Raw genomic sequence first — 18,028 nt, forward strand, 5'->3', positions numbered from 1 at the left:
TACAGAGCAGGTGAGTATGACTGCCCGTGTATAGGGGGATGATACTACAGTGCAGGTGAGTATGACTGCCCGTGTATAGGGGGAGGATACTACAGAGCAGGTGAGTATGACTGCCCGTGTATAGGGAGATGATACTACAGAGCAGGTGAGTATGACTGCCCGTGTATAGGGAGATGATACTACAGAGCAGGTGAGTATGACTTCCTGTGTATAGGAGGATGATACTACAGAGCAGGTGAGTATGACTGCCCGTGTATAGGGGGATGATACTACAGAGCAGGTGAGTATGACTGCCCGTGTATATGGGGAGGATACTACCGAGCAGGTGAGTATGACTGCCCGTGTATAGGGGGATGAAACTACAGAGCAGGTGAGTATGACTGCCTGTGTATAGGGGGATGATACTACAGAGCAGGTGAGTATGACTGCCCGTGTATAGGGGGATGATACTACAGAGCAGGTGAGTATGACTGCCCGTGTATAGGAGGATGATACTACAGAGCAGGTGAGTATGACTGCCCGTGTATAGGAGGATGATACTACAGAGCAGGTGAGTATGACTGCCCGTGTATAGGAGGATAATACTACAAAGCAGGTGAGTATGACTGCCCGTGTATAGGGGGATGATACTACAGTGCAGGTGAGTATGACTGCCCGTGTATAGGGGGAGGATACTACAGAGCAGGTGAGTATGACTGCCCGTGTATAGGAGGATGATACTACAGAGCAGGTGAGTATGACTGCCCTTGTATAGGGAGATGATACTACAGAGCAGGTGAGTATGACTGCCTGTGTATAGGGGGATGATACTACAGAGCAGGTGAGTATGACTGCCCGTGTATAGGAGGATAATACTACAGAGCAGGTGAGTATGACTGCCCGTGTATAGGAAGATGATACTACAGAGCAGGTGAGTATGACTGCCTGTGTATAGGAGGATGATACTACAGAGCAGGTGAGTATGACTGCCGGTGTATAGGGTGATGATACTACAGAGCAGGTGAGTATGACTGCCCGTGTATAGGGGGATGATACTACAGAGCAGGTGAGTATGACTGCCCATGTATAGGAGGATAATACTACAGAGCAGGTGAGTATGACTGCCCGTGTATAGGAGGATGATACTACAGAGCAGGTGAGTATGACTGCCCGTGTATAGGGGGTGGATACTACAGAGCAGGTGAGTATGACTGCCCGTGTATAGGGGGAGGATACTACAGAGCAGGTGAGTATGACTGCCCGTGTATAGGGGGATGATACTACAGAGCAGGTGAGTATGACTGCCCGTGTATAGGAGGATGATACTACAGAGCAGGTGAGTATGACTGCCCGTGTAAAGGGGGATGATACTACAGAGCAGGTGAGTATGACTGCCCGTGTATAGGAGGATGATACTACAGAGCAGGTGAGTATGACTGCCCGTGTATACGGGGATGATACTACAGAGCAGGTGAGTATGACTGCCCGTGTACAGGGAGATGATACTACAGAGCAGGTGAGTATGACTGCCCGTGTATAGGGGGTGGATACTACAGAGCAGGTGAGTATGACTGCCCGTGTATAGGGGGAGGATACTACAGAGCAGGTGAGTATGACTGCCCGTGTATAGGAGGATGATACTACAGAGCAGGTGAGTATGACTGCCCGTGTATAGGAGGATGATACTACAGAGCAGGTGAGTATGACTGCCCGTGTATAGGGGGATGATACTACAGAGCAGGTGAGTATGACTGCCCGTGTATAGGAGGATGATACTACAGAGCAGGTGAGTATGACTGCCCGTGTATAGGGGGATGATACTACAGAGCAGGTGAGTATGACTGCCTGTGTATAGGAGGATGATACTACAGAGCAGGTGAGTATGACTGCCCGTGTATAGGAGGATGATACTACAGAGCAGGTGAGTATGACTGCCCGTGTATAGGGGGAGGATACTACAGAGCAGGTGAGTATGACTGCCCGTGTATAGGGGGATGATACTACAGAGCAGGTGAGTATGACTGCCCGTGTATAGGGGGAGGATACTACAGAGCAGGTGAGTATGACTGCCTGTGTATAGGAGGATGATACTACAGAGCAGGTGAGTATGACTGCCCGTGTATAGGGGGATGATACTACAGAGCAGGTGAGTATGACTGCCTGTGTATAGGAGGATGATACTAGAGAGCAGGTGAGTATGACTGTCCGTGTATAGGGAGATGATACTACAGAGCAGGTGAGTATGACTGCCCGTGTATAGGGGGATGATACTACAGAGCAGGTGAGTATGACTGCCCATGTATAGGGGGATGATACTACAGAGCAGGTGAGTATGACTGCCCGTGTATAGGGGGATGATACTACAGAGCAGGTGAGTATGACTGCCCGTGTATAGGAGGATGATACTACAGAGCAGGTGAGTATGACTGCCCGTGTATAGGGGGATGATACTACAGAGCAGGTGAGTATGACTGCCCGTGTATAGGGAGATGATACTACAGAGCAGGTGAGTATGACTGCCCGTGTATAGGAGGATGATACTACAAAGCAGGTGAGTATGACTGCAGTGTATAGGGGGATGATACTACAGAGCAGGTGAGTATGACTGCCCGTGTATAGGAGGATGATACTACAGAGCAGGTGAGTATGACTGCCCGTGTATAGGAGGATGATACTACAAAGCAGGTGAGTATGACTGCAGTGTATAGGGGGATGATACTACAGAGCAGGTGAGTATGACTGCCCGTGTATAGGGGGATGATACTACAGAGCAGGTGAGTATTACTGCCCGTGTATAGGGGGATGATACTACAGAGCAGGTGAGTATGACTGCCCGTATATAGGGGGATGATACTACAGAGCAGGTGAGTATGACTGCCTGTGTATAGGGGGATGATACTACAGAGCAGGTGAGTATGACTGCCCGTGTATAGGAGGATGATACTACAGAGCAGGTGAGTATGACTGCCCGTGTATAGGGGGAGGATACTACAGAGCAGGTGAGTATGACTGCCCGTGTATAGGGGGATGATACTACAGAGCAGGTGAGTATGACTGCCCGTGTATAGGAGGATGATACTACAGAGCAGGTGAGTATGACTGCCCGTGTATAGGGGGATGATACTACAGAGCAGGTGAGTATGACTGCCCGTGTACAGGGAGATGATACTACAGAGCAGGTGAGTATGACTGCCCGTGTATAGGGGGTGGATACTACAGAGCAGGTGAGTATGACTGCCCGTGTATAGGGGGATGATACTACAGAGCAGGTGAGTATGACTGCCCGTGTATAGGGGGATGATACTACAGAGCAGGTGAGTATGACTGCCCGTGTATAGGAGGATGATACTACAGAGCAGGTGAGTATGACTGCCCGTGTATAGGGGGATGATACTACAGAGCAGGTGAGTATGACTGCCTGTGTATAGGAGGATGATACTACAGAGCAGGTGAGTATGACTGCCCGTGTATAGGAGGATGATACTACAGAGCAGGTGAGTATGACTGCCCGTGTATAGGGGGAGGATACTACAGAGCAGGTGAGTATGACTGCCCGTGTATAGGGGGATGATACTACAGAGCAGGTGAGTATGACTGCCTGTGTATAGGAGGATGATACTACAGAGCAGGTGAGTATGACTGCCCGTGTATAGGGGGATGATACTACAGAGCAGGTGAGTATGACTGCCTGTGTATAGGAGGATGATACTAGAGAGCAGGTGAGTATGACTGTCCGTGTATAGGGAGATGATACTACAGAGCAGGTGAGTATGACTGCCCGTGTATAGGGGGATGATACTACAGAGCAGGTGAGTATGACTGCCCGTGTATAGGGGGATGATACTACAGAGCAGGTGAGTATGACTGCCCCTGTATAGGGGGAGGATACTACAGAGCAGGTGAGTATGACTGCCCGTGTATAGGGGGATGATACTACAGAGCAGGTGAGTATGACTGCCTGTGTATAGGAGGATGATACTACAGAGCAGGTGAGTATGACTGCCCGTGTATAGGGGGATGATACTACAGAGCAGGTGAGTATGACTGCCCGTGTATAGGGGGATGATACTACAGAGCAGGTGAGTATAACTTCCTGTGTATAGGAGGATGATACTACAGAGCAGGTGAGTATGACTGCCCGTTTATAGGGGGATAATACTACAGAGCAGGTGAGTATGACTGCCTGTGTATAGGGGGATGATACTACAGAGCAGGTGAGTATGACTGCCCGTGTATAGGAGGATAATACTACAGAGCAGGTGAGTATGACTGCCCGTGTATAGGGGGATGATACTACAGAGCAGGTGAGTATGACTGCCCGTGTATAGGGGGAGGATACTACAGAGCAGGTGAGTATGACTGCCCGTGTATAGGGGGATTATACTACAGAGCAGGTGAGTATGACTGCCCGTGTATAGGAGGATGATACTACAGAGCAGGTGAGTATGACTGCCCGTGTATAGGAGGATAATACTACAGAGCAGGTGAGTATGACTGCCCGTGTATAGGGGGATGATACTACAGAGCAGGTGAGTATGACTGCCCGTGTATAGGGGGATGATACTACAGTGCAGGTGAGTATGACTGCCCGTGTATAGGAGGATGATACTACAGAGCAGGTGAGTATGACTGCCCGTGTATAGGGGAATGATACTACAGAGCAGGTGAGTATGACTGCCCGTGTATAGGGGGAGGATACTACAGAGCAGGTGAGTATGACTGCCCGTGTATAGGGAGATGATACTACAGAGCAGGTGAGTATGACTGCCCGTGTATAGGGAGATGATACTACAGAGCAGGTGAGTATGACTTCCTGTGTATAGGAGGATGATACTACAGAGCAGGTGAGTATGACTGCCCGTGTATAGGGGGATGATACTACAGAGCAGGTGAGTATGACTGCCCGTGTATATGGGGAGGATACTACCGAGCAGGTGAGTATGACTGCCCGTGTATAGGGGGATGAAACTACAGAGCAGGTGAGTATGACTGCCTGTGTATAGGGGGATGATACTACAGAGCAGGTGAGTATGACTGCCCGTGTATAGGGGGATGATACTACAGAGCAGGTGAGTATGACTGCCCGTGTATAGGAGGATGATACTACAGAGCAGGTGAGTATGACTGCCCGTGTATAGGAGGATGATACTACAGAGCAGGTGAGTATGACTGCCCGTGTATAGGAGGATAATACTACAAAGCAGGTGAGTATGACTGCCCGTGTATAGGGGGATGATACTACAGTGCAGGTGAGTATGACTGCCCGTGTATAGGGGGAGGATACTACAGAGCAGGTGAGTATGACTGCCCGTGTATAGGAGGATGATACTACAGAGCAGGTGAGTATGACTGCCCGTGTATAGGGAGATGATACTACAGAGCAGGTGAGTATGACTGCCTGTGTATAGGGGGATGATACTACAGAGCAGGTGAGTATGACTGCCCGTGTATAGGAGGATAATACTACAGAGCAGGTGAGTATGACTGCCCGTGTATAGGAAGATGATACTACAGAGCAGGTGAGTATGACTGCCCGTGTATAGGAGGATGATACTACAGAGCAGGTGAGTATGACTGCCCGTGTATAGGAGGATGATACTACAGAGCAGGTGAGTATGACTGCCGGTGTATAGGGTGATGATACTACAGAGCAGGTGAGTATGACTGCCCGTGTATAGGGGGATGATACTACAGAGCAGGTGAGTATGACTGCCCGTGTATAGGAGGATAATACTACAGAGCAGGTGAGTCTGACTGCCCGTGTATAGGAGGATGATACTACAGAGCAGGTGAGTATGACTGCCGGTGTATAGGGTGATGATACTACAGAGCAGGTGAGTATGACTGCCCGTGTATAGGGGGATGATACTACAGAGCAGGTGAGTATGACTGCCCATGTATAGGAGGATAATACTACAGAGCAGGTGAGTATGACTGCCCGTGTATAGGAGGATGATACTACAGAGCAGGTGAGTATGACTGCCCGTGTATAGGGGGTGGATACTACAGAGCAGGTGAGTATGACTGCCCGTGTATAGGGGGAGGATACTACAGAGCAGGTGAGTATGACTGCCCGTGTATAGGGGGATGATACTACAGAGCAGGTGAGTATGACTGCCCGTGTATAGGAGGATGATACTACAGAGCAGGTGAGTATGACTGCCCGTGTAAAGGGGGATGATACTACAGAGCAGGTGAGTATGACTGCCCGTGTATAGGAGGATGATACTACAGAGCAGGTGAGTATGACTGCCCGTGTATACGGGGATGATACTACAGAGCAGGTGAGTATGACTGCCCGTGTACAGGGAGATGATACTACAGAGCAGGTGAGTATGACTGCCCGTGTACAGGGAGATGATACTACAGAGCAGGTGAGTATGACTGCCCGTGTATAGGGGGTGGATACTACAGAGCAGGTGAGTATGACTGCCCGTGTATAGGGGGATGATACTACAGAGCAGGTGAGTATGACTGCCCGTGTATAGGGGGATGATACTACAGAGCAGGTGAGTATGACTGCCCATGTATAGGAGGATGATACTACAGAGCAGGTGAGTATGACTGCCCGTGTATAGGGGGATGATACTACAGAGCAGGTGAGTATGACTGCCTGTGTATAGGAGGATGATACTACAGAGCAGGTGAGTATGACTGCCCGTGTATAGGAGGATGATACTACAGAGCAGGTGAGTATGACTGCCCGTGTATAGGGGGAGGATACTACAGAGCAGGTGAGTATGACTGCCCGTGTATAGGGGGATGATACTACAGAGCAGGTGAGTATGACTGCCCGTGTATAGGGGGAGGATACTACAGAGCAGGTGAGTATGACTGCCTGTGTATAGGAGGATGATACTACAGAGCAGGTGAGTATGACTGCCCGTGTATAGGGGGATGATACTACAGAGCAGGTGAGTATGACTGCCTGTGTATAGGAGGATGATACTAGAGAGCAGGTGAGTATGACTGTCCGTGTATAGGGAGATGATACTACAGAGCAGGTGAGTATGACTGCCCGTGTATAGGGGGATGATACTACAGAGCAGGTGAGTATGACTGCCCATGTATAGGGGGATGATACTACAGAGCAGGTGAGTATGACTGCCCGTGTATAGGGGGATGATACTACAGAGCAGGTGAGTATGACTGCCCGTGTATAGGAGGATGATACTACAGAGCAGGTGAGTATGACTGCCCGTGTATAGGGGGATGATACTACAGAGCAGGTGAGTATGACTGCCCGTGTATAGGGAGATGATACTACAGAGCAGGTGAGTATGACTGCCCGTGTATAGGAGGATGATACTACAAAGCAGGTGAGTATGACTGCAGTGTATAGGGGGATGATACTACAGAGCAGGTGAGTATGACTGCCCGTGTATAGGAGGATGATACTACAGAGCAGGTGAGTATGACTGCCCGTGTATAGGAGGATGATACTACAAAGCAGGTGAGTATGACTGCAGTGTATAGGGGGATGATACTACAGAGCAGGTGAGTATGACTGCCCGTGTATAGGGGGATGATACTACAGAGCAGGTGAGTATTACTGCCCGTGTATAGGGGGATGATACTACAGAGCAGGTGAGTATGACTGCCCGTATATAGGGGGATGATACTACAGAGCAGGTGAGTATGACTGCCTGTGTATAGGGGGATGATACTACAGAGCAGGTGAGTATGACTGCCCGTGTATAGGAGGATGATACTACAGAGCAGGTGAGTATGACTGCCCGTGTATAGGGGGAGGATACTACAGAGCAGGTGAGTATGACTGCCCGTGTATAGGGGGATGATACTACAGAGCAGGTGAGTATGACTGCCTGTGTATAGGAGGATGATACTACAGAGCAGGTGAGTATGACTGCCGGTGTATAGGGTGATGATACTACAGAGCAGGTGAGTATGACTGCCGGTGTATAGGGTGATGATACTACAGAGCAGGTGAGTATGACTGCCCGTGTATAGGGGGATGATACTACAGAGCAGGTGAGTATGACTGCCCGTGTATAGGAGGATGATACTACAGAGCAGGTGAGTATGACTGCCGGTGTATAGGGTGATGATACTACAGAGCAGGTGAGTATGACTGCCCGTGTATAGGGGGAGGATACTACCGAGCAGGTGAGTATGACTGCCCGTGTAAAGGAGGATGATACTACAGAGCAGGTGAGTATGACTGCCCGTGTATAGGGAGATGATACTACAGAGCAGGTGAGTATGACTGCCCGTGTATAGGGGGAGGATACTACAGAGCAGGTGAGTATGACTGCCCGTGTATAGGGGGAGGATACTACAGAGCAGGTGAGTCTGACTGCCCGTGTATAGGGGGATGATACTACAGAGCAGGTGAGTATGACTGCCCGTGTATAGGAGGATGATACTACCGAGCAGGTGAGTATGACTGCCCGTGTATAGGAGGATGATACTACAGAGCAGGTGAGTATGACTGCCCGTGTATAGGAGGATGATACTACAGAGCAGGTGAGTATGACTGCCCGTGTATAGGAGGATGATACTACAGAGCAGGTGAGTATGACTGCCGGTGTATAGGGTGATGATACTACAGAGCAGGTGAGTATGACTGCCCGTGTATAGGGGGATGATACTACAGAGCAGGTGAGTATGACTGCCCGTGTATAGGAGGATGATACTACAGAGCAGGTGAGTATGACTGCCGGTGTATAGGGTGATGATACTACAGAGCAGGTGAGTATGACTGCCCGTGTATAGGGGGATGATACTACAGAGCAGGTGAGTATGACTGCCCGTGTATAGGGGGAGGATACTACCGAGCAGGTGAGTATGACTGCCCGTGTATAGGAGGATGATACTACAGAGCAGGTGAGTATGACTGCCCGTGTATAGGGAGATGATACTACAGAGCAGGTGAGTATGACTGCCCGTGTATAGGGGGAGGATACTACAGAGCAGGTGAGTATGACTGCCCGTGTATAGGGGGAGGATACTACAGAGCAGGTGAGTCTGACTGCCCGTGTATAGGGGGATGATACTACAGAGCAGGTGAGTATGACTGCCCGTGTATAGGAGGATGATACTACCGAGCAGGTGAGTATGACTGCCCGTGTATAGGAGGATGATACTACAGAGCAGGTGAGTATGACTGCCCGTGTATAGGAGGATGATACTACAGAGCAGGTGAGTATGACTGCCCGTGTATAGGAGGATGATACTACAGAGCAGGTGAGTATGACTGCCCGTGTATAGGGGGATGATACTACAGAGCAGGTGAGTATGACTGCCCGTGTATAGGGGGAGGATACTACAGAGCAGGTGAGTATGACTGCCCGTGTATAGGAGGATGATACTACAGAGCAGGTGAGTATGACTGCCCGTGTATAGGGGGATGATACTACAGAGCAGGTGAGTATGACTGCCCGTGTATAGGAGGATGATACTACAGAGCAGGTGAGTATGACTGCCCGTGTATAGGGGGATGATACTACAGAGCAGGTGAGTATGACTGCCCGTGTATAGGGGGAGGATACTACAGAGCAGGTGAGTATGACTGCCCGTGTATAGGGGGATGATACTACAGAGCAGGTGAGTATGACTGCCCGTGTATAGGGGGAGGATACTACAGAGCAGGTGAGTATGACTGCCCGTGTATAGGAGGATGATACTACAGAGCAGGTGAGTATGACTGCCCGTGTATAGGGGGATGATACTACAGAGCAGGTGAGTATGACTGCCCGTGTATAGGGGGAGGATACTACAGAGCAGGTGAGTATGACTGCCCGTGTATAGGAGGATAATACTACAGAGCAGGTGAGTATGACTGCCCGTGTATAGGAGGATGATACGACAGAGCAGGTGAGTATGACTGCCCGTGTATAGGGGGATGATACTACAGAGCAGGTGAGTATGACTGCCCGTGTATAGGGGGATGATACTACAGAGCAGGTGAGTATGACTGCCCGTGTATAAGGGGATGATACTACAAAGCAGGTGAGTATGACTGCCCGTGTATAGGAGGATGATACTACAGAGCAGGTGAGTATGACTGCAGTGTATAGGGGAATGATACTACAGAGCAGGTGAGTATGACTGCCCGTGTATAGGAGGATGATACTACAGAGCAGGTGAGTATGACTGCCCGTGTATAGGAGGATGATACTACAGAGCAGGTGAGTATGACTGCCCGTGTATAGGAAGATGATACTACAGAGCAGGTGAGTATGACTGCCCGTGTATAGGAGGATGATACTACAGAGCAGGTGAGTATGACTGCCCGTGTATAGGGGGATAATACAACAGAGCAGGTGAGTATGACTGCCCGTGTATAGGAGGAGGATACTACAGAGCAGGTGAGTATGACTGCCCGTGTATAGGAGCATGATACTACAGAGCAGGTGAGTATGACTGCCCGTGTATAGGAGGATGATACTACAGAGCAGGTGAGTATGACTGCCCGTGTATAGGGGGATGATACTACAGAGCAGGTGAGTATGACTGCCCGTGTATAGGAGGATGATACTACAGAGCAGGTGAGTATGACTGCCGGTGTATAGGGGGATGATACTACAGAGCAGGTGAGTATGACTGCCCGTGTATAGGAGGATGATACTACAGAGCAGGTGAGTATGACTGCCCGTGTATAGGAGGATGATACTACAGAGCAGGTGAGTATGACTGCCCGTGTATAGGAGGATGATACTACAGAGCAGGTGAGTATGACTGCCCGTGTATAGGGGGATGATACTACAGAGCAGGTGAGTATGACTGCCCGTGTATAGGGGGATGATACTACAGAGCAGGTGAGTATGACTGCCCGTGTATAGGGGGATGATACTACAGAGCAGGTGAGTATGACTGCCCGTGTATAGGGGGATGATACTACAGAGCAGGTGAGTATGACTGCCCGTGTATAGGGGGATGATACTACAGAGCAGGTGAGTATGACTGCCCGTGTATAGGGGGATGATACTACAGAGCAGGTGAGTATGACTTCCTGTGTATAGGAGGATGATACTACAGAGCAGGTGAGTATGACTGCCCGTGTATAGGGGGATGATACTACAGAGCAGGTGAGTATGACTGCCTGTGTATAGGGGGATGATACTACAGAGCAGGTGAGTATGACTGCCCGTGTATAGGGGGATGATACTACAGAGCAGGTGAGTATGACTGCCCGTGTATAGGGGGATGATACTACAGAGCAGGTGAGTATGACTGCCCGTGTATAGGGGGATGATACTACAGAGCAGGTGAGTATGACTGCCCGTGTATAGGGGGATGATACTACAGAGCAGGTGAGTATGACTGCCCGTGTATAGGAGGATGATACTACAGAGCAGGTGAGTATGACTGCCCGTGTATAGGAGGATAATACTACAGAGCAAGTGAGTATGACTGCCCGTGTATAGGGGGATGATACTACAGTGCAGGTGAGTATGACTGCCCGTGTATAGGGGGAGGATACTACAGAGCAGGTGAGTATGACTGCCCGTGTATAGGGAGATGATACTACAGAGCAGGTGAGTATGACTGCCCGTGTATAGGGAGATGATACTACAGAGCAGGTGAGTATGACTTCCTGTGTATAGGAGGATGATACTACAGAGCAGGTGAGTATGACTGCCCGTGTATAGGAGGATAATACTACAGAGCAGGTGAGTATGACTGCCCGTGTATAGGGTGATGATACTACAGAGCAGGTGAGTATGACTGCCCGTGTATAGGAGGATAATACTACAGAGCAGGTGAGTATGACTGCCCGTGTATAGGAGGATAATACTACAGAGCAGGTGAGTATGACTGCCCGTGTATAGGGAGATGATACTACAGAGCAGGTGACTATGACTGCCCATGTATAGGAGGATAATACTACAGAGCAGGTGAGTATGACTGCCCGTGTATAGGGGGATGATACTACAGAGCAGGTGAGTATGACTGCCCGTGTAAAGGAGGATGATACTACAGAGCAGGTGAGTATGACTGCCCGTGTATAGGAGGATGATACTACAGAGCAGGTGAGTATGACTGCCCGTGTATAGGAGGATAATACTACAGAGCAGGTGAGTATGACTGCCCGTGTATAGGGGGATGATACTACAGTGCAGGTGAGTATGACTGCCCGTGTATAGGGGGAGGATACTACAGAGCAGGTGAGTATGACTGCCCGTGTATAGGGGGATGATACTACAGAGCAGGTGAGTATGACTGCCCGTGTATAGGAGGATGATACTACAGAGCAGGTGAGTATGACTGCCCGTGTATAGGGGGAGGATACTACAGTGCAGGTGAGTATGACTGCCCGTGTATAGGGGGAGGATACTACAGAGCAGGTGAGTATGACTGCCCGTGTATAGGGAGATGATACTACAGAGCAGGTGAGTATGACTGCCCGTGTATAGGGAGATGATACTACAGAGCAGGTGAGTATGACTTCCTGTGTATAGGAGGATGATACTACAGAGCAGGTGAGTATGACTGCCCGTGTATAGGGGGATGATACTACAGAGCAGGTGAGTATGACTGCCTGTGTATAGGGGGATGATACTACAGAGCAGGTGAGTATGACTGCCCGTGTATAGGGGGATGATACTACAGAGCAGGTGAGTATGACTGCCCGTGTATAGGGGGATGATACTACAGAGCAGGTGAGTATGACTGCCCGTGTATAGGAGGATGATACTACAGAGCAGGTGAGTATGAATGCCCGTGTATAGGAGGATAATACTACAGAGCAGGTGAGTATGACTGCCCGTGTATAGGGGGAGGATACTACAGAGCAGGTGAGTATGACTGCCGGTGTATAGGGGGAGGATACTACAGAGCAGGTGAGTATGACTGCCCGTGTATAGGGGGATGATACTACAGAGCAGGTGAGTATGACTGCCTGTGTATAGGGAGATGATACTACAGAGCAGGTGAGTATGACTGCCGGTGTATAGGGTGATGATACTACAGAGCAGGTGAGTATGACTGCCGGTGTATAGGGTGATGATACTACAGAGCAGGTGAGTATGACTGCCTGTGTATAGGGTGATGATACTACAGAGCAGGTGAGTATGACTGCCCATGTATAGGAGGATGATACTACAGAGCAGGTGAGTATGACTGCCCGTGTATAGGAGGATGATACTACAGAGCAGGTGAGTATGACTGCCCGTGTATAGGGGGATGATACTACAGAGCAGGTGAGTATGACTGCCCGTGTATAGGGGGATGATACTACAGAGCAGGTGAGTATGACTGCCCATGTAGAGGGGGATGATAATACAGAGCAGGTGAGTATGACTGCCCGTGTATAGGAGGATGATACTACAGAGCAGGTGAGTATGACTTCCTGTGTATAGGAGGATGATACTACAGAGCAGGTGAGTATGACTGCCCGTGTATAGGGGGATGATACTACAGAGCAGGTGAGTATGACTGCCCGTGTATAGGAGGATGATACTACAGAGCAGGTGAGTATGACTGCCCGTGTATAGGAGGATGATACTACAGAGCAGGTGAGTATGACTGCCCGTGTATAGGAGGATAATACTACAGAGCAGGTGAGTATGACTGCCCGTGTATAGGGGGAGGATACTACAGAGCAGGTGAGTATGACTGCCCGTGTATAGGGGGATGATACTACAGAGCAGGTGAGTATGACTGCCCGTGTATAGGAGGATGATACTACAGAGCAGGTGAGTATGACTGCCCGTGTATAGGAGGATAATACTACAGAGCAAGTGAGTATGACTGCCCGTGTATAGGGGGATGATACTACAGTGCAGGTGAGTATGACTGCCCGTGTATAGGAGGATAATACTACAGAGCAAGTGAGTATGACTGCCCGTGTATAGGGGGATGATACTACAGTGCAGGTGAGTATGACTGCCCGTGTATAGGAGGATAATACTACAGAGCAAGTGAGTATGACTGCCCGTGTATAGGGGGATGATACTACAGAGCAGGTGAGTATGACTGCCCGTGTATAGGGGGAGGATACTACAGAGCAGGTGAGTATGACTGCCCGTGTATAGGGAGATGATACTACAGAGCAGGTGAGTATGACTGCCCGTGTATAGGGAGATGATACTACAGAGCAGGTGAGTATGACTTCCTGTGTATAGGAGGATGATACTACAGAGCAGGTGAGTATGACTGCCCGTGTATAGGGGGATGATACTACAGAGCAGGTGAGTATGACTGCCTGTGTATAGGGGGATGATACTACAGAGCAGGTGAGTATGACTGCCCGTGTATAGGGGGATGATACTACAGAGCAGGTGAGTATGACTGCCCGTGTATAGGGGGATGATACTACAGAGCAGGTGAGTATGACTGCCCGTGTATAGGAGGATGATACTACAGAGCAGGTGAGTATGACTGCCCGTGTATAGGAGGATAATACTACAGAGCAGGTGAGTATGACTGCCCGTGTATAGGGGGAGGATACTACAGAGCAGGTGAGTATGACTGCCCGTGTATAGGGGGAGGATACTACAGAGCAGGTGAGTATGACTGCCCGTGTATAGGGGGATGATACTACAGAGCAGGTGAGTATGACTGCCTGTGTATAGGGAGATGATACTACAGAGCAGGTGAGTATGACTGCCGGTGTATAGGGTGATGATACTACAGAGCAGGTGAGTATGACTGCCGGTGTATAGGGTGATGATACTACAGAGCAGGTGAGTATGACTGCCTGTGTATAGGGTGATGATACTACAGAGCAGGTGAGTATGACTGCCCATGTATAGGAGGATGATACTACAGAGCAGGTGAGTATGACTGCCCGTGTATAGGAGGATGATACTACAGAGCAGGTGAGTATGACTGCCCGTGTATAGGGGGATGATACTACAGAGCAGGTGAGTATGACTGCCCGTGTATAGGGGGATGATACTACAGAGCAGGTGAGTATGACTGCCCATGTAGAGGGGGATGATAATACAGAGCAGGTGAGTATGACTGCCCGTGTATAGGAGGATGATACTACAGAGCAGGTGAGTATGACTGCCCGTGTATAGGGGGATGATACTACAGAGCAGGTGAGTATGACTGCCCGTGTATAGGGGGAGGATACTACAGAGCAGGTGAGTATGACTGCCCGTGTATAGGGGGATGATACTACAGAGCAGGTGAGTATGACTGCCCGTGTATAGGGGGATGATACTACAGAGCAGGTGAGTATGACTGCCCGTGTATAGGAGGATGATACTACAGAGCAGGTGAGTATGACTGCCCGTGTATAGGGGGAGGATACTACAGAGCAGGTGAGTATGACTGCCCGTGTATAGGGAGATGATACTACAGAGCAGGTGAGTATGACTGCCCGTGTATAGGGAGATGATACTACAGAGCAGGTGAGTATGACTTCCTGTGTATAGGAGGATGATACTACAGAGCAGGTGAGTATGACTGCCCGTGTATAGGGGGATGATACTACAGAGCAGGTGAGTATGACTGCCCGTGTATAGGAGGATGATACTACAGAGCAGGTGAGTATGACTGCCCGTGTATAGGGAGATGATACTACAGAGCAGGTGAGTATGACTGCCCGTGTATAGGAGGATGATACTACAGAGCAGGTAAGTATGACTGCCCGTGTATAGGAGGATGATACTACAGAGCAGGTGAGTATGACTGCCCGTGTATAGGAGGATAATACTACAGAGCAGGTGAGTATGACTGCCCGTGTATAGGGGGATGATACTACAGTGCAGGTGAGTATGACTGCCCGTGTATAGGGGGAGGATACTACAGAGCAGGTGAGTATGACTGCCCGTGTATAGGGGGATGATACTACAGAGCAGGTGAGTATGACTGCCCGTGTATAGGAGGATGATACTACAGAGCAGGTGAGTATGACTGCCCGTGTATAGGAGGATAATACTACAGAGCAAGTGAGTATGACTGCCCGTGTATAGGGGGATGATACTACAGTGCAGGTGAGTATGACTGCCCGTGTATAGGGGGAGGATACTACAGAGCAGGTGAGTATGACTGCCCGTGTATAGGGAGATGATACTACAGAGCAGGTGAGTATGACTGCCCGTGTATAGGGAGATGATACTACAGAGCAGGTGAGTATGACTTCCTGTGTATAGGAGGATGATACTACAGAGCAGGTGAGTATGACTGCCCGTGTATAGGGGGATGATACTACAGAGCAGGTGAGTATGACTGCCTGTGTATAGGGGGATGATACTACAGAGCAGGTGAGTATGACTGCCCGTGTATAGGGGGATGATACTACAGAGCAGGTGAGTATGACTGCCCGTGTATAGGGGGATGATACTACAGAGCAGGTGAGTATGACTGCCCGTGTATAGGAGGATGATACTACAGAGCAGGTGAGTATGACTGCCCGTGTATAGGAGGATAATACTACAGAGCAGGTGAGTATGACTGCCCGTGTATAGGGGGAGGATACTACAGAGCAGGTGAGTATGACTGCCCGTGTATAGGGGGAGGATACTACAGAGCAGGTGAGTATGACTGCCCGTGTATAGGGGGATGATACTACAGAGCAGGTGAGTATGACTGCCTGTGTATAGGGAGATGATACTACAGAGCAGGTGAGTATGACTGCCGGTGTATAGGGTGATGATACTACAGAGCAGGTGAGTATGACTGCCGGTGTATAGGGTGATGATACTACAGAGCAGGTGAGTATGACTGCCTGTGTATAGGGTGATGATACTACAGAGCAGGTGAGTATGACTGCCCATGTATAGGAGGATGATACTACAGAGCAGGTGAGTATGACTGCCCGTGTATAGGAGGATGATACTACAGAGCAGGTGAGTATGACTGCCCGTGTATAGGAGGATGATACTACAGAGCAGGTGAGTATGACTGCCCGTGTATAGGGGGTGGATACTACAGAGCAGGTGAGTATGACTGCCCGTGTATAGGGGGATGATACTACAGAGCAGGTGAGTATGACTGCCCGTGTATAGGGGGATGATACTACAGAGCAGGTGAGTATGACTGCCCATGTAGAGGGGGATGATAATACAGAGCAGGTGAGTATGACTGCCCGTGTATAGGAGGATGATACTACAGAGCAGGTGAGTATGACTTCCTGTGTATAGGAGGATGATACTACAGAGCAGGTGAGTATGACTGCCCGTGTATAGGGGGATGATACTACAGAGCAGGTGAGTATGACTGCCCGTGTATAGGAGGATGATACTACAGAGCAGGTGAGTATGACTGCCCATGTATAGGGGGAGGATACTACAGAGCAGGTGAGTATGACTGCCCGTGTATAGGGGGAGGATACTACAGAGCAGGTGAGTATGACTGCCCGTGTATAGGAGGATGATACTACAGAGCAGGTGAGTATGACTGCCCGTGTATAGGAGGATAATACTACAGAGCAGGTGAGTATGACTGCCCGTGTATAGGGGGATGATACTACAGTGCAGGTGAGTATGACTGCCCGTGTATAGGGGGAGGATACTACAGAGCAGGTGAGTATGACTGCCCGTGTATAGGGGGATGATACTACAGAGCAGGTGAGTATGACTGCCCGTGTATAGGGGGATGATACTACAGAGCAGGTGAGTATGACTGCCCGTGTATAGGAGGATGATACTACAGAGCAGGTGAGTATGACTGCCCGTGTATAGGGGGATGATACTACAGAGCAGGTGAGTATGACTGCCCGTGTATAGGGGGATGATACTACAGAGCAGGTGAGTATGACTGCCCGTGTATAGGGGGAGGATACTACAGAGCAGGTGAGTATGACTGCCCGTGTATAGGAGGATGATACTACAGAGCAGGTGAGTATGACTGCCCGTGTATAGGAGGATAATACTACAGAGCAAGTGAGTATGACTGCCCGTGTATAGGGGGATGATACTACAGTGCAGGTGAGTATGACTGCCCGTGTATAGGGGGATGATACTACAGAGCAGGTGAGTATGACTGCCCGTGTATAGGGAGATGATACTACAGAGCAGGTGAGTATGACTGCCCGTGTATAGGGGGATGATACTACAGAGCAGGTGAGTATGACTGCCCGTGTATAGGGGGATGATACTACAGAGCAGGTGAGTATGACTGCCCGTGTATA

Source organism: Engystomops pustulosus, chromosome 4 (genome assembly GCF_040894005.1).
Source record: "Engystomops pustulosus chromosome 4, aEngPut4.maternal, whole genome shotgun sequence".
NCBI classification, from domain to species: domain Eukaryota; kingdom Metazoa; phylum Chordata; class Amphibia; order Anura; family Leptodactylidae; genus Engystomops; species Engystomops pustulosus.